General features: G+C 47.1%; 1 protein-coding gene across 1 annotated transcript in view; it reads left to right on the plus strand.

Moving 5' to 3' along the window:
- Positions 1-1,540: 1,540 nt before the first annotated feature.
- The window catches only part of BUB1B (BUB1 mitotic checkpoint serine/threonine kinase B), a 440,231-nt gene continuing 415,527 nt past the window's right edge, over positions 1,541-26,244 (plus strand). The window contains exon 1 of the mRNA XM_086937370.1: positions 1,541-1,839. The gene's annotated coding sequence lies outside the window, so the exon portion shown is untranslated. The remainder of the gene's footprint in view (positions 1,840-26,244) is intronic.

Consider the following 26,244-nt stretch of genomic DNA (forward strand, 5'->3'; position numbering starts at 1 on the left):
GAAGCAGGACCCGGGGCTGAGAAAGCCAGAGTTGGAGGAGCTGAGGAAGGGGTGGAAGCGTCTTGACGTGATGTCTCCACTGACGATGCCGTCTCTCTCACTGCAGGATATCATACATGCCAACATTTCAGAAGAGCAAAGTGGGAGATAAAAAAAAAAATTGGGAGAATGTGGCCTTGAATCGGGTTACTGGCATGTACGGGCTTTGGAAGTGTGCCGCTGCAGGATCGGACATTTGAAACGCAAATGCACTTTTTTCTTACCTTTCAGAAGCATGGACTGCAATGGCAGGCAGAGAGAGGGTGATGCAAGTGCTGTGCACTGGCCTGGCAGTTTGCTGGCAGTGCATGCACCCACCCCACCCCCCTGTGTGGCAGCCCGGGCAGAAACAGCTTCCCGGGCACACACACAGCCCCCCGCTGCCCCTCCCCCAGGACTTCACAGGTCTTTAACCCCTCCCCTGCTGATGACGGCACCGCTCCGTCATCAGATGCGGTGGCGCTGTGCTGATGACGGAGCGGTTCAGTCATGGCCCGCTCGCCGCGCCTGCGCGGCGCGTTCTATTGAGCGGGGCGGGCCATGACGGAACCGCTCCGTCACGAGCACAGCTCAACCACGGCTTGTGACGGAGCGGTTCTGTCACCAGCATGCGGCCGCCGCGCGGCCGCCCCGCCCTGTTAGCGCTGCGGCCGAATAGCCGCAGCAGCGAAAGGGTTAAAAGGCCATTTCCTTGATAATGACGCTTTGTTGTTTTTTCACCCCTTCTAGAGCCCCTGAATCACTCGGACTATTGCTGGAATAATTAACAAGTTACACAATAAATACCAAGCCCTGTCAGCTGAAACCCCCGAGGAATCGGGTTTTTGCTTGCAGGAATCGGGAGGCGGGAGACTAGCCTTGAAATCGGTAGTCTCACGCCTGAATCGGGAGGGTTGGCATGTCTGCAGGATATGCCCAATCACCAAGTTGTAGTTTCAGGTCATCAAGATTAAAGGCAGCCCTGACAAGTAACACGCATCAAGCGTTAGACTGACGCATTTCAGTGTGGTGATCTGCATCACCGCACTGAAATATATTGTCACGCATTTATAGCGCCCCCTCAGCAAGCAGGAGTGCTACTAAATGTGCACCACACAGAGCAAAACTACTAACTGGTAAGGTAGCGCGTGTGGACTGCTTGCAGCACTTTGTACGTGGCTACGTGAAAGGACTGCATTCGGATGCTATTATAGAGTTCATAATTTAAAACAATACGAAAGAAATGAAAAAGCCTGTAACAAATACGAGCTCTCTGGGGCTTTACAGGTGGTGAATACAATAAAACTAATAGGAAAAGAGTAATTATAAACCACGGCATCCCATCTAAGCGTGTGAACGTCCTAAATGGAGGACATCTTAACGTCAGGCAAAACGCTACGAGTCACATCACGACACACGTTTCGAGTCTTTTTTCCCTTCTTCGACATAACAGATAGAGTATGCCGAAATGTAACTTAGCAGCGCGGTGTGTCTTCTTTAGAAGTCAGAAAGCCGATGAGGTGCCTCTTTAGAGCAAAGTTGTAGTATGCACCCTTCCCTAGTGGTTACATGGTTTCCGGTTGTGGGTCGCGTCATTTCACGTGACAAGCGCGTCAGACGCTTCTTCGGAATCACTGGAGGCCCTGGTTGCCGTGGCTCTGATTGGCTGAGCGACTTGGTTGTCGTTTGAACCTTGGTTTGCATTTGGCGCCAGTCAGGTGTAAAGGGGACAGGACTACAAGTTTCAAGAATCATTTTCTGACGAGGACATATATTCTAGCCTCCTGCAGAAAGGGAACTGCAGTGTTGATCCAAGGGAAGGTGAGGACACCTTTTGCTCTCAGCACACTTTACACGGTCACAGCAGCATTCTTGAAGTAAGAGCACTAGCCTGCCCGATTTCTTCCAAAGGCAAATTAGTGCTGGTACTACGGCTCTAAATGTAATATAAATGTTAAGAACATGCCCAGGAAGCCCACAAGTTGTTCGTGGAAAGATCGCATAATTGGCTGCGGGGGGTTTGAAGGGGGTACGAGTGAAGAGCAATAGTCAATGGGGAAGGGTGAGCATAGATCTGATGTGTTGAAGTGCCATAAGTAGGACCATGAATTCCCGTCAACCACGAACCTATGGTCTAACAGTACACGCGCATCACAAACTCTGCCACCAAATGTATTATACTAAGAAATAAATTAGTAAAGCAGTTATGTCTCACTTTATTAATTAGAAATATAATGCATTTTGAGATCGCTTAGGGACTTGCAGCGCGTTGTACAGAGATGAAATAGTCTCATACAAAGTCTCATGGTATAATGTTAGTAATACCATACTTAACTTTTGGGATCAGTTATAGAGGGAAGTTAATAAGAAACTTGCTTTGAAGTGGAGGATGTCTTTAGTAGAAGTAAGCTAAAATGTAGAATCATTGGCAATGGGTCTGACTTACAAATGAAAGTGGCTTTATTGTCATTGATGGATTAAGGCACTCAGTATTGTAGAATTTATATAGTGCTTATTACCCCGCTGTGGGCCGCTGAAGCGCTTTGCTACATGAGTAGCGTGCTACACCATGTAGGGTGTGTGGTTGGAAGGATGTTGTATTTGTTTTGATAATTTTGTGGGAAGTGTTTCCATGTTGTGCATGATGACCACTGAGGTGCGGTTATCGTTTTATGGGATGTAGTCGGATGGTGAAGGGTAAGGGACAGGGAGAGTGAAGTAGAGAGATTTGTAGAGCTGGGCATTTTTATTATCATCCCTCATCTGAGTCCCTATGCGAGATGTAAAGGAGCAGTCTGATTGCAAAGGAATTTGAGACCAGCAGTTAATGGGCTACATTGAAGTTTCAAAAACTGTCCAGTAATGTGTGCCGATCTCTTCATTTATTCCATGCCTTTTCAGTTGGTGATTTTTTTGGGGGAGGGGATAGCAGTGCTGGTGATGGATAACCCTCATAGCAGATATGTATTATGTGAACTTAATAGGTATAAGTTACAATTCGCTGGTGACTGCTGCATGTTATGGTTTTAGTACTATTGTGAGCCGAAAGTTATATATGGAAGTACAAAGCTATATAACTTACCGGCAATCCATAGGTCAGCCCGTTTTAGCTTACCTGCAGAACAGAAGCAGTTTTCTGGTTGAATTGTTTGCAATTTGTGGTTTGTAAGTTGAGGATTGAGCTTGAGGGTTTGACTGTTTTCTGGGCTTTGTTGCCTGACTGCAGAGGGTGCTTTTATCTAGGAAACAGACAAGTTGTCAACTGTTTTCAGAAGTGTATATGCTCCTGGGTGCTACCAATGCAAGGTGGTAGTGTGTTGTAGAGCTCAGAAACTTGTCCAGAGAAAGCAGTGCCTCCTACGTATTTAATTCAGGTAAGTTGGAACAGTGATAATTGGTGCAAGCCTGGAGCTCACAGTTCTGTTTGATTTGTATTGATTGAATTTAACTTGTAGGTAAAACAGTCCCTTTTCGTGGCAGGCGCTATGGACAATGCAGAGTGCATTGAACATTGCCCTTTTACTATAGGTAGTCTGGGGAGCGAATGCTGGACTGGGTCATGTGTTATCTTGGATGAAGGCAGAGAAGAAGCCTTGTGGCAGCATTTTGGATAGTTTGTATTTTACGTATGAGGAATGTGGGTGTGTCAAGGTATTGGTTGTTGGCATAGTCCAGTTTGGTTGTTGTGAGGGTGGCTAGCAACTTATGTTGGTATCAAAGTATGGGAAGATGCAACATAGTGTTTTCATTGTTTTGAAAACACTGTTTGTGACTGTGTTAGCATGAGGTATCAAGGATAAGTCTGAATCCATGGTTACCCCGAGGTTTCTCACTTCTCTTGATGTTGGAAGGTCTTAAAGTTCCTCGGGTCGAGAAGTGGTTGGGTAAAAGTTTTGTTATTGTCCGCATGTCGTAATCTGGCATTGTAGTGTTGAACTTTAGATGGTTCTTCATCATCCATGTTTTTATGGCTGGAAGGCAGTCATTGTAATAAGTGAGATTTAATTAGATTTGGTAAGGGGGTTAGCTAGATGTTGCATAATAAAAGAATGGATATGATCGACTCCTGAGGAACGTCAGTGTTGTCTGTGAGGAGTGATGTGAAAGAGGTAGACTACACTTAGTCTGCGAAATAAGTATAAATACATTTTACATTCTAATATTAGGAAGTGTTTGGAGCAGGGTGTGGAGGTGGACAGTGTCAAATGCAGCGGATGAATCCAGAAGTAATAAGGCAGCTATTTTTTTTTTTTGTCCACTTTGAGTTTTTGATCATCCCAGATGGATATGATGGCTGACTCTCTGCCTCTGCCTGGTCTGAGGCCAGACTGTTGGTCTTACAGTAAGGCACAATGTTCGATAAAATTAGAGAGTTAAGTAAACACTGCTCTCTAAGCACTCTTTACTGTCTGAGATGCGATATTTAGATGTGGCAGTTGGGATTGCCCGGTTCTTATGATCTGTTAAACAGAATAAAAAAAAAATGAAATGTAATGGGAATGGGGCTGTGAGGAGGCAGGTTCATTTAAAGGTTTTAATCAATGTGCATTTTTTTTTAGAATGCTTTATGGACAATTGTCTAAATAAACTTGCTTTTGAACCTGCTCTCTCAAAATATTTCTAAGAATGGTCCATTTGATATGGGCCTGTTATTTGCTGGATCAGATGGGTCAAGATTTTAGTGTCATCATGTCCTTCATCTTTGCACTCACACATTCATTCAACCATTCACTGACTCATTCTTGCATTTACAAACTGACAAAAACCATAATAAAACACACCAACTCATCATTTGCCATATAACTTAAAAAAAGACAAGTAAGAAAATGAAAACATGCTGCCGTCTAAACACGGTATGCCTGTGCTTGCAATAAGGAAACTAAGCAAAGTAGTGGGTGTCTATCCTGCATAGGCATTGTAAATAGTCTATTGTGTTTTTATTTTTTTGTTTTTTTTGGGGAACCTTTATTATTACTTCAAGCAAATACAAGCATGGGCCTACAACCACCCCGGCCGGCCGCTAGTCAAGTCGTAAGTACAGCAAATCAATGTGGGAAAATATAGCAGCCCGAAAACCGGGGTCTAACAAGTGTCCAGGATATGACTTGTATTCAAGCGTACTGGCCGAAATTCAGGATTCATGAAGGTTCATTTTACAATAAAGAAAAACTAAGAATCAATGCCATACGGTCATACATGGTCCTACAATAACAAGCATGAATCAGGAAATCCGCAAATAGTGCTAATACAATTGAAGTATTGGGGGTAAGGTATACGAGTCAGGATAAATGTAAACACAAACCCGTTCCGTAGCAAAGCTGCACCCCACCCCTCAAAACGAAACATACTGTAGGAAACATGAAAAACGACGACACCAAAAAGGAAGAAAGACAAAAGGGCCATAGAAACAAATAACGGACAAATTAACAAACCCCATCCTCCGACCCCCCACCCTGCACCTATGCAGAAGGCCACAGCCTACCCCCCCCCCCCAGCAGCATGCCTGTCGCCCTAAATAAGAGACCCGAAATATAGAAAAAGAGAAGAAAGAAAAAAATGGAGAAGGGCCCTCGATCTTGCCCCCCCCCCCCCCCCCACCCCCGCGCCCAGTAAACATCCTAAAAGCAAAATCAGAATAGCCATGGAAAACATTAATCACCAATAGCACCGTCAATAAAATCCCCGCCAAGTGTCCCCCAAATCACCGTCAGCCAACAATAAGTCCACTGGATCCTAGACGGTATCACCCCTGGCCTGTTCTATCAGTAGTACCAACATACGTCCACCTATCAATCGGCATACAGAGCGGCGTGGAGGGTCCAAGTGATCCGGGCGGACCAGGCCGTGTTATTACTCCATGGGAATTCAGCAACCAAAACCCAGCCGAATATGTATGGCGGAAATCCGTCTGTTTCGGTATCGACCCCGAAAACATCCTCAAGTCCGAACACAGTCTCACCATCCAGGGAGAGAGAGTCACACCATCCGTCAAGCGCCGAGACGTCGCCGGGGCAGCCCAAAACATAGATCGGTGTTGTTCCCCCAGCCGCTGATTAGATATGTGCCCCGACGAGTCACTCACATGTACTACAGATCTGTCCAAGGCGATCTCATGAACCGGTTCTTCCAACGTCTCCACGAACCTAGGCGTAGCTGGAGCACTCTTCACTGACATAGAGGCGGGCACGCCGGCACTTCCTTGAGATCGAACTGTGCCCGTGTGGAACGGCGGGGCAACAATGGCGGCCATCCTTCTTCCCAGGTCCCGGGCGTTACGGATCAGGGTCGCATGCAGGGCCGGTAGAGCAGCCAATATATCTTTGGACGTGGGCTCTTTCTCGTGCCGCCAGACCCCTGAACTCTCCCGCACGGCAGCTTTTCTACCCAGATGTGGTCTGCGTAAGAGGGTGCCAGCCGCCATCTTAGCTGATCCGGCCTCGTCCCTCTTCACCTCACCTCGGGACCGGGCCCTACACCAGGGCGCAACAGGATTCACAGCGAGGACCCAGAAAGTCAAGGCAGGCTTCCCAGGGAAGAGCCACCAAAGGGCTAAACAAAATCTCTGCCGCTCCCCGGGAGTCGCCCGCCGATTCCGGGGGAAGTCCTTAGTTATGCCCGGACACAATACTGGAAAGGGGGCCAAATATCGTGCACTCCCCTGGACCCTGCTTTGTCACGCATCCCCACGAGGCACTCCGCTAGATGGACTGGGTCGTCACTGTCGCCATCGGCCCATCAAATCTCCGGCGCCCTCCGGCTGACTCCTCACCTCCACCAATGGCCGCTGTTGTCACAGTCGCGGCCGGCTGCTCTTCTCACTCGACACCCCGGTCCCAGCTCCCTGAGGGCCGCAAAACAGTCGGGAACATTTCTTCGGGCCTGCCGCACGTAGAAGCCTCAGGAGCAAACGGTCAGTGAAAGTTTTCCTTCGCCTACTTAAATATGCCGTTACGGCTCAGGATAGTTGCCAGGATGTATGCGCGGGGTGAGAGGGCTCACGGAGCCGAGCGTCTATGCGGCCATCTCCGTCGCTAGCTTGGCTCCTCCCCTAGTCTATTGTTTTTCATTTCCAGCATGGGTGACACGTTTAGAACCAATGTCTTGACCAGCTTAGAATGATAAAACAATGATCCACAATGGATAACAACATTCTGTAATGGTATCCTGGTTTTGAGGAAGTGGCACATAATGTGCTGCAGATTAAATGAGGCGCAAGCAAGCAACATGTTAGCACTGACTAGAGAGCTATAGCACCCTCTTAAGAGACATTAAAATAAAGGAGAAGCAATAAAATGGGAACTTTAAAAGGAGGAAGTGTGAAAATTAAACTACTGTCCAACCAGTCCTTACAGTGAAGAATGCTCCTTTTTAGGTGGATCTGCATGTGATCAGAAAATGTGGAACAAGAGAACCAATGACTGCTGTAGATTGAACCATTCTCAGTGCAGTCTGCTGTAATATATGGAAACAGAGCGTAGATGACACACCGACAGACCAATGGCAAAAAAGACCTGTGTGTGTATTTTTATGGATATATATATATATATATATATATTTTTTTTTTTTAAGTTACAAGATCCTGATACCCCGCTAAACCTTGCGGGCCTTCCGAAGAGATTCTAGCAAGAATAATTAGAGAGTAAATCTTCAACCCTCCATCCAGGGTTTGTCTTGATGTCTAACCAACACCAAAACTGTTCCCTACAAATATAATCTTTGACTTTCATGTAACGTAATACCTATCTGTGGGCTTTAATACACAGAAATGACAATACACTCTTGCATGCATATTGACTTTAACTTATGCTGTTTACAATCTATATGTCAGGCTTACTGCGCTTATCAAATCTTTTTTATAATAAACATATCAGACCTATAGCCATGATCATTGTCATACCACCATAACCAACTCAGTCCTGCTGTTTTGAGTATATGCCTTGCCACAAGCCAAATGGTGCAATAGAAGCAGTATTTTTAGTGGAAAGACACGTTCAGCTCATTCAAACTCTCTACTCGGGGAAATCAACGTGTGTGTGGAGCCTAAGCTCCTCACAATAGTACTATGAAAGCACTTTTTGTTGAAAACATAAGGTCATGTGACAGTTGTACTGTAAAGGCAAATCTAAAAATCAGTGAAGATTAGTGTAGCCATGGGTACCTTATAGTGCTCTCAAACACGAAATTTCACCCTGAATCTAAAGTTAACGGTGGAAGGAGAGGGGGGCTTGGACTGCTATACGTTGCCCCTGACTTCTCTCCTCCCTTTTATAGTGCAGACAGAGAAAAACAAGCACCGTACATTATCTAGTTATCTAAGACATTTTAACAGCATTAAAATGTCGTTTGTGTGCTCCTGAAACTTTAAGATAAGGTAACCATACTACTGCTGACTCTTGCAGCGGCATGGTGGGAAGGTACTTTTTTAGGTCTCGACCTCTGCCAATGCGCTTGCGCATTGCAGATGTCGAGACTTATGGAGTTGGATCCACGAAAGCTAAACCAGGCGGATTGCGCCAAGTGCATGTGCCTGTGCACGCGCTTGCCATTTGCTCCCCAAGCCGCCTGCCTCTCATCATTGCATCAGACCCACCACAGCAATGCCGAGAGCTTCACTTCAAAGGGATCCGCTCCCCCGCCCCTGCTTCACACTTCAAAGGAATGCGCCCCCGCAATGCCGAGAGCATTTCGCGGCCGCTTTTCATTTCATTTCGCGTCCGCTTTTAAGTATCCTGTGTGTCTTTTGCGCTTGTTTCATTTTGCTTCCCAGCAGTTTCTTTCCAGCATTCATCGTAGTACAGCACACCACATTTTACCCTGCACTTCTGCATTCTATTCATAGCTAGCACGGTAACACAGGTGGGTAGAGTTACCAGCCAATACAACATTATTTGTAATCTTCAAGTGAATTGTGTGTTTAGTACAGGAAGCTGTCTTTTATTCCCCCATATTCTACAGCATTATTCCATGTGTAGAGTATTTTTGCTTGTTAAGTGTTACTTGTGAAGACATCTGCTCTGTAAGGTCTCCTTGTGCTGCTTAGAATACCTTTGCGCAATCTATGGAATACATACATTGAGATCATAACACTACTGCTGCCCCTCGGACAGAAAGTTGAAGAATCTTCCTTGTATTTGCTGAATCCTTACATATTTCTAAATTCGTAATATGGCAAATATTTCTGTATAGAGTTATGCACCCTTGAATTAACATTGTGATTGGCTTGCACTTAACATAGAACACACACTTCACCAAAAGATCCATTGTGGTTTGAGCAGGAAATAAAATTACTGTTCCACCGCTCACAATAGTGAGTCAGGCTTGGTGCAGCATCAGTACTGGGCTTGCTATCTGAGAGTTTTAGTGCTTTGATGCCCACATCGCTTTAAGAGTGGTCTGTTTGGTCTCTAGGAGGCTCAAAAATAATGCTGCGAATGTCGCAACACTTCCTTGCCCAACCGTACAGACACTTAAGATGCAAGTGTCTCATTTGCTAGTTCTCCCAGAAAGGCTGTACAAGTGTTTACATCCTTCTTAGTGCCGCACTGTATCACGCATCACTTCATTTCTGCTGTTTAGTTTATACTCTCTTTCCATGTTCTAAGTGTGATGACTAGATGTGTACTCTAATGAACCTGAACGATGATGCACTTTTTCTGTTAAATGAGAGCACAATTTACGTCCGGGCTTTGTTTCTCTGCTGTGCCCACAACAGTAGGCCAGTGTTGCAGTAAGCCCCATTGTATCCACTCATTTGCCACTAAAGTTAAAAAAAGGTGGCACACGTCATCATATTTTTCTGTCATGTCATCCTTGAAAACTGATGCTTTTAAAGCAATTGTTTTTCCATAATTCAGTAGTCTGACTTAAAAGCCATCAAACCAGTTTAGGCTTTTCAGAAAACTACAGTACCTTCCTTAATATAGTTTAATGGCAGGAAGATCTATTCTGCAATGGAGAACGATAACGAAAGCTCAGTTGGCGTACCAGCATTAGGCAAGGTTGAGCACCCACCCACCTTATACTAAAAGAGCTTCTAATCCCACTGACAGTAGTTCAGACAGGGGAGAAACATTTTGCACCACCACATTATCACTCAGCACCACCACATTATCACTCAGCGCCACCCCAGCATCCCTCAGCGCCACCTCAGCATCCCTCAGCGCCACCTCAGCATCCCTCAGCGCCACCCCAGCATCCCTCAGCGCCACCCCAGCATCCCTCAGCGCCACCCCAGCATCCCTCAGCGCCACCCCAGCATCCCTCAGCGCCACCCCAGCATCCCTCAGCGCCACCCCAGCATCCCTCAGCGCCACCCCAGCATCCCTCAGCGCCACCCCAGCATCCCTCAGCGCTACCCCAGCATCCCTCAGCGCCACCCCTGCATCCCTCAGCGCCACCCCAGCATCCCTCAGCGCCACCCCAGCATCCCTCAGCGCCACCCCAGCATCCCTCAGCGCCACCCCAGCATCCCTCAGCGCCACCCCAGCATCCCTCAGCGCCACCCCAGCATCCCTCAGCGCCACCCCAGCATCCCTCAGCGCCACCCCAGCATCCCTCAGCGCCACCCCAGCATCCCTCAGCGCCACCCCAGCATCCCTCAGCGCCACCCCAGCATCCCTCAGCGCCACCCCAGCATCCCTCAGCGCCACCCCAGCATCCCTCAGCGCCACCCCAGCATCCCTCAGCGCCACCCCAGCATCCCTCAGCGCCACCCCAGCATCAACTCAGCGCCACCCCAGCATCAACTCAGCGCCACCCCAGCATCAACTCAGCGCCACCCCAGCATCACTCGGCGCCACCCCAGCATCAACTCAGCGCCACCCCAGCATCACTCAGCGCCACCCCAGCATCACTCAGCGCCACCCCAGCATCACTCAGTGCCACCCCAGCATCACTCAGTGCCACCCCAGCATCACTCAGTGCCACCCCAGCATCACTCAGTGCCACCCCAGCATCACTCAGCGCCACCCCAGCATCACTCAGCGCCACCCCAGCTACACTCAGCGCCACCCCAGCTACACTCAGGGCCTCCACAGCTACACTCAGGGCCTCCACAGCTACACTCAGGGCCACCCCAGCTACACTCAGGGCCTCCACAGCTACACTCAGGGCCTCCACAGCTACACTCAGGGCCTCCACAGCTACACTCAGGGCCTCCACAGCTACACTCAGGGCCTCCACAGCTACACTCAGGGCCTCCACAGCTACACTCAGGGCCTCCACAGCATCACTCAGGGCCTCCACAGCATCACTCAGGGCCTCCACAGCATCACTCAGGGCCTCCACAGCATCACTCAGGGCCTCCACAGCATCACTCAGGGCCTCCACAGCATCACTCAGGGCCTCCACAGCATCACTCAGGGCCTCCACAGCATCACTCAGGGCCTCCACAGCATCACTCAGGGCCTCCACAGCATCACTATGCGCTACCACTTCATCACTGAACGCCACAGCATCACTCCGCCCGCCATCGCAGCATCAATCTGTGCAACCATTCAACAACAACTGGTTCAAATATGTTCTCTCAATGTTTCAAGCTTTATTACAAATGTCACAAAAAAGATGTTAATATTTCACTTCTGTTCTTGGATTTTCGTCACAATAAAATACACTGACCATAATCTTCACAAAAGTTATTTACAAAAGTTTAAGCTATTGCCATTATAAATTACAATCACTTTTATTTAAGTATTAATTATTTAAAAAAATTAAGCCATTGTCATTTGTAATATCAATACATCTAAGTCACGTAAATACAAAACATGTTGCATTACAAATGCTACAGGTGTCACATTTGCTAAAGTTATAACTATTGGCATTGTAAATGACAAAGCTATTAATTTAGCTATTTTCAAAACCAACACATAAATAAAAAAATTGTCATTTACAAGACCAATAGCTCAAACTTTCATAATGCGAGACCTATTGCATTGCAAATGCTTGTTCCGTGGAAGCGCACAACTTCTGCTCAGTCAAAACATGTACACTTGGCTGCCAACATATGGGCAGAGCTAGTTTCTCTCTGCAGTACTCCTGTAAATTAATTTTTAGGTTGATCACATTGCATCTGGGGACAGTTGCGCTATCAAACCAGGATCATAAACTGGGATATGTGGCCTAACAGTATGAGCAGCCCATTTATGAACCAGGTTTGAAGTAGGCTTGGCTCAAAATCTGTGATTCCGGGCAAATCACAGAATCTACCTATGCCTAGAAAAAAGAAACCCATAAATAACAAATCTGACCTTGTATAATGTAATATAACCCAGTGCTCACCTAAAGTGCTCTGATGCCTTTGGGCCTAGTTTGTGCTATATAAAACTGCAAACATTTTTTTTGACTTAAAACCAAATCAAGTTGTCTGCCCAATTTTGGAGTATTGGCACACATGTAGTATAGATTATAAAGATATTGTACTTGCTGGACAGAAAATAGTTTGTAACGTTTCTGCTGCCACGCAGTGCATGTACTCGTAGGTCCCAGATTTGGATTCTTTGTAACATTGAGTGGAGTGGATTACTAGATTTGTTGCAGAGATCCTGTGCACCATGCAGGTCACAACTTATAAAATTAATAAAAAGGCTTCACTATTTGACGTCTAGCAGATTTTAACACAGTCTTTCATTATTCTAAGAGTTTTGTACATGGCCTGTTTCATGGTATGTGTACTATGTGCGGTGTAATTTTGAAGACAGTCTTTTCCCTGCCTAAACTGTAGCGCCCAATTAAACAGAACTGCAGTTAGAGGTGTTGAAATGGCTGTGGGCAGGGTAGGAGCTATGGGTGTAGGATGAGTGTGGATTTCACCCACTGTTTAAACCAGCATTGGCGTAGCCAATAGGTCTCGCCTTTGGAACCTTATGTGTTTAGCCAAAACATTTAGCCATGTTGTAGAGCATTGTGGCTGCTGTGCATCATGTTGAAAAGTTATAAGTGTTAAGCATTTTTGTTACCTTTATACAAACCAAGACGACATTATATACAACTGAACAACCTGATTAAAAAAGATTTTAACTTAAAAAATGTCTTCTAGTTTTTTAGTACTTGCACTGCTGGCAACTTCTTCTTGCCGGTTCTCATGCTTGTTTATTATATATTTTTTTGTTATGGGGTGGGACATAAATAACCGGGGAGTGGAGGTTGGAAAACAGTAATTTAATTAGAACACGAGCAGCGGACAGACACTAGGGGAGAATCAACAGATGCCAGATTTCGAGGGAGAGGAAAGCCAATTGGCAAGAGAGGACACAAGTTTACTAGCGACATTCCAAGGGAGGGACAAACACAAGATGTGCAAGGCAAGCCATCAAATAAGAAGCAGGCAAATGAGTGACAGTAAAACCAACCAATAATGAGCAATGCTCAGGCTGCATAGCTTCTTTACATGACTGGTAAATTCACAATATGTATTTCACAACCAGCGGCGCTGTCTACTAAACTCAACCTAAAAATACTCCTTACTTCCTTTCCGTGCGTGCGTGTTCCCCGCAAAACCTCTTTCCTTTTGACACAATCATTTTGCAGATTCTGCTCTGTAGAACCACATCTGCCTGGCATTGGTGCCTGCACACAGTCTTCAGTAGGTGCTGCCATTTTTGCAACGATACAGGTTGACTCCAGGAAGGAACAAATCACGCAACAATTCAAACACTCCAGACATGTGTCTAATCAAAACAGAAAGCAGCCGTCATTTTCGCAGCTACCTTGGAAAGGGCTGATTAGAAGAAATTTGGCGAGTTGAAGTGGGAAACGTAAGCCTGAACATCTTCAGAACACAGTGTTTATACTTGTGTGAAGTTCTGTGCGTGTAACTAGGTGGCTCATGTCATTTACCATATGTAACATTTCCAACTTATTGCATTTTCTGACCCGCCTTTTCTGGCTCCTTGGAAGGCAAGTGTTTTTCTGTATTTGTTTTAAATTTTGTTTTGTCGGTAGATAACATATTAACCCCTTCCACGCAGGGCTTACTACCCCCGTGGTGCGAGGGGATACGGGGCCGCACGCCGTGGTGCTCGTGACGAGTCAAGCTTGTCATGCTGCACAGTGGAGCTGTGCTCATGACGAGCTGGGCTCGTCACGACTCCGCCCACTCCTTTAGAACATCCGCACAGTAGGGGAATTAGCCCTGCATGGGCATTCCGCAGTAGTTATGGCGAGCTCAGCTCGTCGTGAGCCCAGCTCCACTGTGCCTCATGACGAGCTCAGCTCGTCATAAGCATCGAAAGTGTTAACGACATTACATTTAGGTTGGGATCCAACAGACTGTGCCTCTATAATGTGCTTCGTTACCTAGCAGTTGCGTACGTCAAATACTGCAAAACAGTGGAGTTTACATTATTACGTTATTAATCTCTACATTACAAAGCGTCTAAAATTTGACCTTTTTCATAGAATAGTAAATCGGGGAAATTGGCACACAACTAATGTGTACTAACTTAGGATCAAAAAGTAGGATTTGAGCCCCGCACAATGAGGGCTCTTTGCCCTGCTGTCTCCAGTTCTGGCCCTTCGTGCGTGAGGTTAGAGGTCCCTGCATTACATTGGCGCTGTGGGTGGTTGGCTGTAGTCTCAGCAACGGCGGGCAGGGAGTGCCAAACTCAAAGCTGGAAATCCTTTGGAACCTGAGCTGAGATCCTGCGGGGTAGAAGTGTGGACACCCAGAAAGCTGCTCCCCCGAAAGTGCCGGAGCCACGGTTGAAGGGTCATACTGAGAGGATACATACATAACTATCAGCAATTAGTGTACGCCTCAGTTGATAGACTTTTATGACAATTGGGTTGTTTTTCATTTGAGTGCAGTAGGTTCTATTACTTTGATTGGCTTAAATTGTATTTATGTTGAGGATTCTTCCTCGTATATGTTTCTGTATCGTTTTTGTTGCTGGGCGCACAATAATATGATAACCAAAGATGGTTGGTCTGGGTGCAGTTATGTTATTAGTTGTACTTTACATTTGGGTCGGCAGTGTCTATCAAATACAAACCAGGAAGTGGTGCGCGCCTGCAGCGGCGAAACTAAAAGCGCTGCGTTTGCCCATATGTTTTTAATTAATGCGACTACAAGACTCGGCGAGATAATTCGAAACATATGGCCCTCATGCTCACTCCCGCGGACCCTACGCCACAGAACAGAGAAGGCAGGACATGCACCCCCCTCGGGCCAATTGCATGCTGTCTTTTCTAGAAAGCGATACAAAAGGGGATGATGGACGGAGCGTTTGAGCAAATCAAACACTCACCCCCAGTCAACTGATCTGGGTTTAATCCATCACCATTCTTTAGCTCACTCAGCCCCCCCAGTTCAGACATGGCCATATGCAAATCAGTCTGACCCTGTGCCTCATGGGAACAGTCCAGCCCGAACTGCCAAGCCATGTCTTCCCTGGACCGGAAACAAGCATCCTGGGACCGGTTTCGGATTCATAATCCTCATCAGCCAGGCTATCTTGAATCCAGTGGCCAAGTGAGCAAGGGACTCACGTCTGGGCATACCCTGCCAACTTAGGGCGAACAAAGCGATACAAAAGGGGATGATGGACAGAGCGTTTGAGCAAATCAAACACTCACCCCCAGTCAACTGATCTGGGTTTAATCCATCACCATTCATTAGCTCACTCAACCACCCCAGTTCAGACATGGCCATATGCAAATCAGTCTGACCCTGTGCCTCATGGGAACAGTCCAGCCCGAACTGCCAAGCCATGTCTTCCCTGGACCGGAAACAAGCGTCCTGGGACCGGTTTCGGATTCATAATCCTCATCAGCCAGCACGAAAGCCCAACAGCAAGTGATAAATTCCAAACACACGCATGAACGTGTGTTTGGAATTTAAAAGCCCTTAAAGAATGCCTTGCAGCGCATGTGCGCTGGCTCAGGCGAGACCTAAAAAGAAAATTTAAAAAGTTCACTGCAGGGCAAAAACCGACATAGTGTTTTGGTGTTTGTCCTGCGGTAAACCACGTTTCACGTTGTTTATTTGAAGTGTTCAAAGAAAGCATTTAGAATGATGGGACATGTTAGTTAGTACAGGTCATATAAACCTTCATTTATCACCCTCTCGACTTGGAGAGGTAAATGTGTAATCGAAAGCTGTGTTGAAGAACATGGTTTTTATGAGACTTCTAAACTGCAGGTAATTTGATTCAGAGCCATGCCTCGGACTGATGAAGTTGCAGCGTTACAGGCTTAGTACACCAAGGAATCTGTCTTCATAGTTCAGTCTTTTGAAGAAACATTGTTGGATTATTTGGTTTTGGTGTCTGGTTTGGATTGAGTGTGGCATCAGAGTTTTCACATAATTTGGGGTCTTTGCCCCCGTACTTTTTTATGTGCGTAATGCAGCGTTTTAAATTTGTATTTTGTATTCCATTAGCAGCAAATGAAAACATTTTAGTTATGGTTTGATATGATCCCGCCTTAGAACGTGCAAGTACATTCTGATTGCCTCGTTCCGTAATCTTTGTAGACTGATGGTAACGTATTTGGAGGTTACTGTAAGTGTCATTGTAGCCAGGGCAACTGGATTTATGGATTCTGATTCAACAGCATTCTGGTTGGAATAAAGATGGTTATTTTTTGTTCTGTGATGATAGCAGGCCAATTGCACTGTCCCCAGGGATTGTTTCATCTTTACTGGAAGGCATATCTGGGGGTTTGAAAGATTTTCAGTAAGAGTGAGTGGCAATGGAAGGTTGCCACTCTTGAAGTACAAAAGGAAAGTCCCACTAAACAATGACTATACATCAGGTAAACTTATAATCCGCTTATCTGACAATATGTATTGTCACACAGTAATTTTTCACACAAAACACAGTATATCTAAGGCGTGTCAGCAAAACACAACGTATAATTAATCCACAGAAACAAGAAAAGTGATTTAAAAAGTTTTCATACATTTATTACAATCAAAAAGGTTAAAGAACACACATTCATAAAAAGATATAATTACAATATTTTCGGGAAACAAAAGTCTACAATATTTTCAGAAAACAAGTCGACGCGGCGTTTCGGTGATTCAGTTGATGTTCACCTTCTTCATGACAGTTTTCTAGATATTTTTCTCTATTTGTTGAAAAATGCGGAGTTTTTTAGTCTTTTCCTCAGAATTATTTCATCACAATGATGAAATGGGATCTAGAAGATAGGTTCTGTATTCATGAATTCAATGTTTTTCACTTTGCACGTTCTAATCCATCTAGTTTGTTCTCTCCTGGTATCCCTTGTGAATTAGAAACGGCCTCCCTGCATCCAACGTAGTCACTTCCGATCCCGGCAAGCAGCAAATAGTCTTATGGAACTAAGAGGAATCAGTCTATGTGCCTGACATTCATTTGAAGAGACCGACCCAGCAGGGACATTCTGACACTCTGAGTCCTTCTGTGCTGCTGTTGGATACCAGGAGAGAACAAACTAGATGGATTAGAACGTGCAAAGTGAAAAACATTGAATTCATGAATACAGAACCGCTAAGTCAAAAGACTGTGTGGGGGCACGATTGGCGATTCAGCCGCGACACATCTGTTGCTCGATACAGGCTCCTGTGTTTCCTGTTGGCCTTTACATAACAAACACATGCACATGTTTTTAACTTGGATCCTCCTGAGGCTCAGCCGGGAGTAGCTACGATCGCTCACTGCACCCTTTTTATCTTGTTGTTTGTTTTTTAAATACGACTCACCTAGCTCTCCTTGGACACGAATCACTGTCTGCAAGCACTCATACTCAGCGGATTTTAGCGCTGAGAGGGAGATTTCGTGGGACAACTTAAGCCGCCATTACGCATGCTGAGACTAGGGACACGCCCACCTTGAGGCCACGCCCCCTGCAACGAGCACAAAAGCGCACTGAATCGCAAGCGCGTCAGATAACTTGGATCCTCCTGAGGCTCAGCCGGGAGTAGCTACGATCGCTCACTGCACCCTTTTCATCTTGTTGTTTGTTTTTTAAATACCACTCACCTAGCTCTCCTTGCACACGAATCACTGTCTGCAAGCACTCCTACTCAGCGGATTTTAGCGCTGAGAGGGAGATTTCGTGGGACAACTCAAGCCGCCATTACCCACGCTGAGACTAGGGACACGCCCACCTTGAGGCCACGCCCCCTCCCTCCCCCTGTCCCATAAACATGTGCATTTACCGGAAGCACAGCGGGCGCGACGTTTGCGCGCCAAAGGCGCGCTTAAGGCAAGCTCGTCTGCGCTCGTCCGCGCCGAGTCCGGGCCTAGGGCCACACTCCCTGTAACACAGTCACCAGAGCCCAGGTATTACAGTGCTGAAACATTCTATAGCCTTAGGCCCCCTGCTACCTTTTGCACTAGGCATCACTATCGCGCTGATCTCATGCCACAAGCCTGCCCCAAATGCAAGTCTCCCCTCAAACCCGCCGCTGAACTCACTCATGACTTTCGTATGTTCTTATTGAATTGCCGCTCCCTGCCGAAACACAGGGCCGAAATTGCACTTTTAATAGAGGAACACACGCCAGACATACTGTTTCTGACGGAAACTTGGCTCACCTCTGAGTCCGACCCTGCCCTAGTTGACACCCTCCCTCCAGGCTTCCAAATCATTCGGCAAGACCGACATAAAGGGAGAGGAGGAGGCCTAGCAATTATTCATAAGGAACAGTTCTACTGCCGAGTTACCTCTGAAACCATCCCCGATTGCGAGAGCCTTGCTTTCAACATCGATCTCTCACCTAATAGTTGCTTCTCAGGTACTCTTATTTATCGCCCCACTGTCCCCTCGAAGCAGTTCCACGAGTGCCTACCTTCGAGTTTGGCGGAACGCGTCGGCACCACGTCCAATTTTACTTTGCTAGGTGATTTTAATCTTCACTTCGAATCCTTATCAGATCACACAGCCACTACCTTGACAGACGACCTAGCAGCCTTGCAACTCACTCAACACGTTAATACTTCCACACATGTCAAGGGCCACTTGCTGGACCCTGTATTCAGCAATTGTGCAGATCTTGTAGCCGGACTGCCAATCCCACTGCCTTGGACAGACCACTCACTGGTCCCCATTAGTTGGAACCCCTCGAATTGGACCCACTACTAGGATCATGCGAGCTTGGTCCCGCCTCTCAGTTGACAACTGGCCTATCAAACTTGCCAGCAATCAACCCCTCCTCAATGAGGATCCTGGTCTAGCCAACCAGACTTACATTGACTGGATTACACAAACCCTTGATGCCACACTCCCAAAAGGCAAAATCACGCTGAAACGCCCCCACAAAACTGCCCCCTGGTACACGGAGGCTCTCAGGGATAAGAAACGCCAATGCAGGAAAGCGGAAAGACGATGGCGTTCCGATTACTCGGTAGACAATAAAACCCTTTACCGAGAGTTAATTAGTGAATATAAAGCACAAGTTAAAGCTGCCCAGGCTACACACTTTTCAAATAGAATTCTTCTTGCCAAGTCAAAACCTAAAGAAATTTTTCAAATCGTGAAAAAATTAACAAAACCTCCCACCAGCGTGCAGGTTACAAAATCCATCACCTACTGTAATAACGTTGCTGAGTTTTTCCACCAAAAAGTGAACACTATCTACTCAGCTCTCCCCTCTAGGGACATCACGTCCTCAGCCCAATCCAATAAAGTCACAGCTCCCCCCGCCCCCCTCAGCCTCAATCTATTCTGACTCACTTCCCCCTCCTAGACCTTGCAACCCTTGAACCCATAGCACGGAAAGTAAAATCCGGATCCCCTGATGACCCAGCCCCGCCAGATATCATAATGGCAGCCTCTCAGATCATTCTGCCTACCATCAGGGATGTATTAAACGCATCCATTTCTTCCGGCACTGTCTGGAAGCAGGCCATGGTTAGATCATTATTGAAGAAACCCAATTTAGACCCGACTGACCTTGGCAACTACCGGCCCATCTCCCTGCTCCCATGGGTGAGCAAGATTCTGGAAAAATATATAAATCTCCAATTGGTAAACTTCCTAGAAGATCATCATTTATTAGACCCCACCCAGACGGGCTTCAGACCTAAACACGGGACCGAGACCGCCCTCCTTATGGTCACTAAGGAATCCAGAAAAATCCTGGATCAAGGAGGATCCGTGGCAGTGATCCTCCTTGACCTCAGCGCGGCATTTGACACAGTCAGCCATGACACCTTGCTGTACCGTATGTCTAGCGCTGGGATCATGGACAAAGCCTGGCTGTGGTTTAAGTCCTTTCTAGAGGACAGATCCTTTCGAGCCTTCGAGGGTGAATCTGTGTCCACCAGCAGACCTCTAAAGTGCGGAGTCCCCCAGGGCTCCTCTTTAAGCCCCGCACTTTTCAATATTTATATGAGGCCACTGGCTGAGGTCGTCCGCCCATTTGGGGTCAAGATTATCTCTTATGCGGACGACACGCAGCTGGTGGTCTCATTGGCGCAGGAGGCCAACTTGCCTGCGTCAGGTGGACTCAGAGAATGCCTAGAAGAAGTAAAGAGTTGGATGTCCTCATCATCCCTCAAACTGAATGGGGACAAAACGGAGCTGATGCTCCTAGGTCCCCCTGATCTCTGCTTCTCTAATTCTCTGTGGCCCCCCTGTCTAGGCCCCCCTCCAACCCCTAAAAACAACATTAAGAGCCTCGGGTTTGGTTGGACAGATCCCTCTCATTCAACGTTCAGGCCACAAAACTCTCAGCCACCTGTGCCGGCCTCATGAGGATGCTAAAGAAAATCCTCCCTCTCCTTCCCATGGAAGCCAAACAGGTGGCTATACAGGGTCTAATACAGTCACGCCTAGACTTCAACAACGTGCTCTACCTCGGCGCCCCAGAGTACACCCTGCGCAGACTCCAGACAGTGCAGAACTGCGCAGCCCGCTTACTGCTCGAACTCCCTCGCAGTCAATCGGTGAGGGCCGGGTTGGTCAGCCTTCACTGGCTGCCAGTCCGCCAGAGAATTCTTTTTAAGGCGATGTGCATTGCCCATCAGGCCTTCTGGGACACAGGTCCCAGGATTACCTGTGACCTGGTCACCCATTACCTTCCTAGCAGAAACCTTCGCTCCAGCCAGACCTTCCTGGCTATGGCCCCAAGAATAATAAAAAGGACCAGATCGGGCGGCAGGACATTCGCCTACAATGCATCCAGGACCTGGAACACCCTTCCCCTTCATCTCAGAGCCAACTCCAATCTTCCTGCGTTTCGCAAGCAGTTAAAAACCTTCCTTTTCAACCTGCACTATTAAATCTCAGCTAGCCTCCCCTCGCAGGCTCCTGGTTATTTTTGTAGCGATTGGACGCCTCCGGGCAGCAATTCGCGCTTTATAAATCTACATCCATTTCCATTTCCATTAACCTGATACGACGGTGGCTCCAACGTATGTCTTTGGTTCCTGCACATACACACAGGGGTTTTAACGTATGGGCTATCTTCAAGATCCCATTTTTATCATTGTGATGAAATAATTCTGAGGAAAAGACAAAAAAACTAAGCATTTTTCAACAAATAGAGAAACATATCTAGAAAACTGTCCTGAAGAAGGGGAACATCAACTGAATCACCGAAACGCTGCGTCGACTTTAGTTTTCTGAAAATATTGTAGACTTTTGTTTCCCGAAAATATTGTAATGAAATGTTTTTATGAATTTGTGTTTTCTTTAACCCCTTCCATGCTGGTGACGAACCCCAGCCGTCATGCACTAAAGTGCTCGTGTGCTGATGACGGCTGGGGTTCGTCATGGCCCGCCCCTGTTCGTTTGTTTACCGCACAGGGGCGGAAACGTGCCAGCATGGAAGGGGTTAACCTTTTTGATTGTAATAAATGTATATGAACTTTTTATATCACTTTTCTTGTTTCTGTGGATAAATTATACGTTTTGTTTTGCTGAAACGCCTTAGATATACTGTGTTTTGTGTGAAAAATAACTGTGTGACAATAGATATTGTCAGATAACCGGATTATAAGTTTAGCTGATGTATAGGCATTGTTTAGTGGGACTTTTTTTTGTACTTCTAGAATTAACCCTGTCCCTATCTGATATAGAAGGGTACCTCCCTTGTTTTGTGATATAGGTTGCCACTCTTGACAACATTGTAGGTGTGTAGACTGAAGGTGAGATTAGAATATAAAACCATTTTGTAGATTTCTCACTTGTGGTGAGGATACTGGAGGATTGCCTAAGTTTATGGGCTAGTTGAGATGATAAAATGGATACTGTTAGTATTACACACATTATTGTGCCACCATCCTCTTCAGATTATTTTGTGCAGTATATAAATAGTTATGATTAGTAGAATTACACATGCACCCTACTTTCACATAGAAAATCATAGATTTATGGATCTTAAATAAAGAGTTTGAAAAAGTCATATTTATCCAAATTGTAGTTTTTATTGTCATGTCAGTGACAAGTGACATTCTGAGTGTATCTTTCTTTACTGTGATGGGGTTTTAAGTCTGGTAGCGAGGCGTGTGTGTCCATGTTGCTGTGGAGAAACTCCTTCAGAATTGACACTATCTGTCAAATGAGCATTTGCACCCATGTAGTGCTGCAGAGCAACAAGGGTTTCCTGTGCTCCCTACCGTGCGTGCTATTGATTTGTCGCACACACCAAGAGTGTGGGGGTGCTTGCTGGCAGTGCTAACGAAAACACCGCACTTTGATGATTCACTCGGGCCGGACTGGATCCTAATTCTGGCTCAAGAATAAATGCCAGAAAAGACGAACACGTAATGTTGTTCACGGATTATTCCCAGGCAGTACAACGCCAACGGGCCACATATCAGGTGGTAAAACAAACCCTACGGCAAAACAACGTGCAGTATGCGCTACTCTTCCCAGCCCGCCTTAAAATTTTACATGGAGGATCAACTCACTTCTTCACAGACCCAGCGGAGGCGAGAAATTGGTTGGAGCGCCACAGTAATGACCTGCCTGAACGAAGAGCCACACCACCGCATACACTCCCCAATAAGTGGAGACTGCGCTCTAAACGGGTCGTCCTCACACAGCTGAACCGCCCGTCTGTCCCCAAAACCAGAAATTCCTCGGACCTGGAACAAATAATAGCGGACCGAAGAAAAGCCTTGCAGGCGGCGGCGGAAGCCTGGTGCACGGTAGATGACTCTGAAGGAGAGCGGGCCCACATATCTTCAGGTCGGAGGAGGAAGAACACAGCGACACCCGCACCTCCAGAGAGGGCTCAGTCTCCCCACTACTGGTGACCCCACAAACGACGGACACGCTGATCTGAAATACAATAGGCAGACGACATGGTAAGAACAAGATACTCCAAGCAGGTGGACACCGGGCATCGCGAACCAGCGATGAAGGTAATGGCAGGTGCGAGCACACTCGCAGATACACTATGCAGTGGGTAGCCAGAACACTGACCATCAGCGGCGACGCCAAACCACCCCCACACGAAACGGACTAGAGACAGTACGAGATGTACAGTTTGGACTTATCGTGTCCAGCAATAGGCCCCTTATGTTGGGACTGTTTCCCGAAAACTGTTTTTAAGTTTCCCCATTCTTTTCCTAATAATCATGCGGGAGCGAAAAGCTTGACTGCTATTGGACATGTTGGGGGCGATTGTGTGGGCGGGGAAGGCCCTAGTTATGTGCTGGGACAGGGTGGAATGGAGGCATACGTGAGTAGTCACAGACATGACGAGAACCCCTAACATGGACATTACTTTATTACACTGAACTTGCGGGGACTACAAACGGCAAGTAAGCCCTACGCAGTCAATGCCTATCTGAAGAGTCAGCAGGCGCACATAGCCCTCTTACAAGAGACCCATCTGACAACAGTGGAGGTCGAGCGCTTGCAGAGGAAATGGAGGGGTACAGTCTGTGCCACTGGGTACTCGGCATTCGCCAGAGGGACATTAATCTGGATCAGGCCAGGTACCCCTTTTAAAGAACAGGTCAGGGTGATGGATAAGGAAGGATGATATGTGCTGCTGGAGGGACTATTGGACGGGCAATCAGTACTGATAGGCAGTATATACGCCCCTAATGTAGAGCAGACAGTGTTCTGGAGCATCCTCATGAAAACACAGGCTCACCATACACACACACACCCCCTGGATATTTGGCGGAGATTGCAACTGTCTTAGACACAGACTTGGACCGTTTCCGCCCCCACCGGCACATTCACCACTTCATAAACAAACAGATCTCTTCAACGTATGGGTTCGACAATGTGCATTGCTAGATGCATGGAGGGCACAACACCCCACCACAAAACTGTATTCCTTTCATTCCATTCCCCATGACCTAAGAGTGCGCCTAGATCAGCGGTCTTCAATCTGTGGGGCGTGACCCCCAGGGGGGTCGTGGAGTCCTGGGAAGGGGGTCGCAGATTCTGCAGAGTGCAGTTCCTGGCATTGGGCTGATGGAGGGTGCTCACGGCGGAGGCGAGGTGTGAAAAACATCAACGCCTCATTAACAAGTAAAAGGTCTTTTAAAGACCTGTCAAGTACTTGGGTGTGACTGTGTGTGTGTCCCTGAAGCTGTTTCAGCCGGGCTCACATACACGAGCTGGGGGGGGGGGGGGGGGCTGGGGGAGTGGCTGTAGTTTAGCCCTTTGAGTTCAATGGATGTTGCGCACCTGGAGCTGTGGGTCCCATGACACGTCCCCCGCCCCCAGCAGGGAGGCACAGAGATGCCCTCCCATGAGCGGGAAAGAAGAAGGATGACGGCGCAGAGAGATACTGATTCTCCCCCCCCCCCCTCTGAGAGAGGCACAGAAAAGGTGGGCGGATGAATGATGGGTGGATGGATGGATGAAAGGCTGAAGGATGGATGGATGTGTGAAAAGGTGGGTGGATGAATGATGGGTGGATGGATGAATGATGGATGTATGGATGGAATGATGAAAGGATGGATGAAGGATAGATTGTTGAAGGATAGATGTATGGATGGAAGAATGAAAGGGTGGACGGACGGATGAAGGATGGATGAAAGGGTGGATGGATGAAGGATGGATGTGTAAAAAGATGGGTGGATGAATGAAGGGTGAATGGATGGATGTATGGATGGAAAGATGAAAGGGTGGATGGATGAAGGATAGATTGGTGAAGGATAGATGTATGGATGGAAGGATGAAAGGGTGGATGGATGAAGGATGTATGGATGGATGTGTGAAAAGGTGGGGGGATGAATGATGGGTAGATGGATGAAAGGGTGGATGGATGAAAGGGTGGATGGATGATGGATGTATGGATGAAAGAGTGGATGGATGTATGGATGGGAAGATGAAAGGGTGGATGGATGTATGAATGGATAAAAGGTTCCATGGATGAATGATGGATGGATGTATGAAAAGGTGGGTGGATGAATGATGGGTGGATGGAAGGATGGGTGGATGGGTAAAGGATGGATGGATGGATGTATGAATGGAAGGATGGATGTATGGATGGAAGGATGAAAGTGTGGGTGGATGAATGATGGAGGGATGTGATGAGGTCTAACGGGCGCATTTATGGTTGTCAAAAGTTGATGAAGAGGAGTACCAGTTTCTAGAAACTTTTGTCGGAAGAGGGTCCTTGCGCCTAAAAACGTTTTACAAGGGGGTCTCGGCAACAAAAAGTTTAAAGACCTCTGGCCTAGATAGACTTTTATGCTCGACAGCCTTACACTCGAAGGTACAACACACAGATTATTTTGGGAGGGTGCTCTCGGATCACAATGCCCACTCGCTGACCCTTAGGTGGAAACCGTCTCACCCCCCAGTTCCCACATGAAAGCTACCCCGGGAATGTCTCACGGATCAGGCCTTCACACACGACCACAGGGAACACCTACAGGAACACTTCACACTCAACGCGGGAACGGCATCCTCTAGACTCTTGGAGTGGGATACACACCAAAGTGGTGGCGAGGGGTCACTGTATACAGCAGGTAGTGGGCGTGCATAAAATTGTAGAGAGGGCGCTACAAGACACAGAACGCATCCTAGCAACCCTCCTGAAAAAGGAGGACCGCGGCGAGGCCGCCCCGGAACGAGTGGCCGAAGCCAAAACGAGGTATGCAGAAACACTAAGGGACCTCCGCAAATATAATTTCAGAGTATATGCGGCCAGGGTACACTGGGAGGGCAACAGGGGAGGGACACTTCTGGCCTGGCTTGCTAGACAGGACCCCGATTTGAAACCAGTTACAGAAGTATGGGATCAGACAGGACGGCTCCAGACCTCACAACCTGCAATATTGAAAGTATTCCACACATATTACTCTAACATCTACCAGGCCCCGA

This window comes from Lissotriton vulgaris, chromosome 9 (assembly GCF_964263255.1).
Source record: "Lissotriton vulgaris chromosome 9, aLisVul1.2, whole genome shotgun sequence".
NCBI lineage: Eukaryota > Metazoa > Chordata > Amphibia > Caudata > Salamandridae > Lissotriton > Lissotriton vulgaris.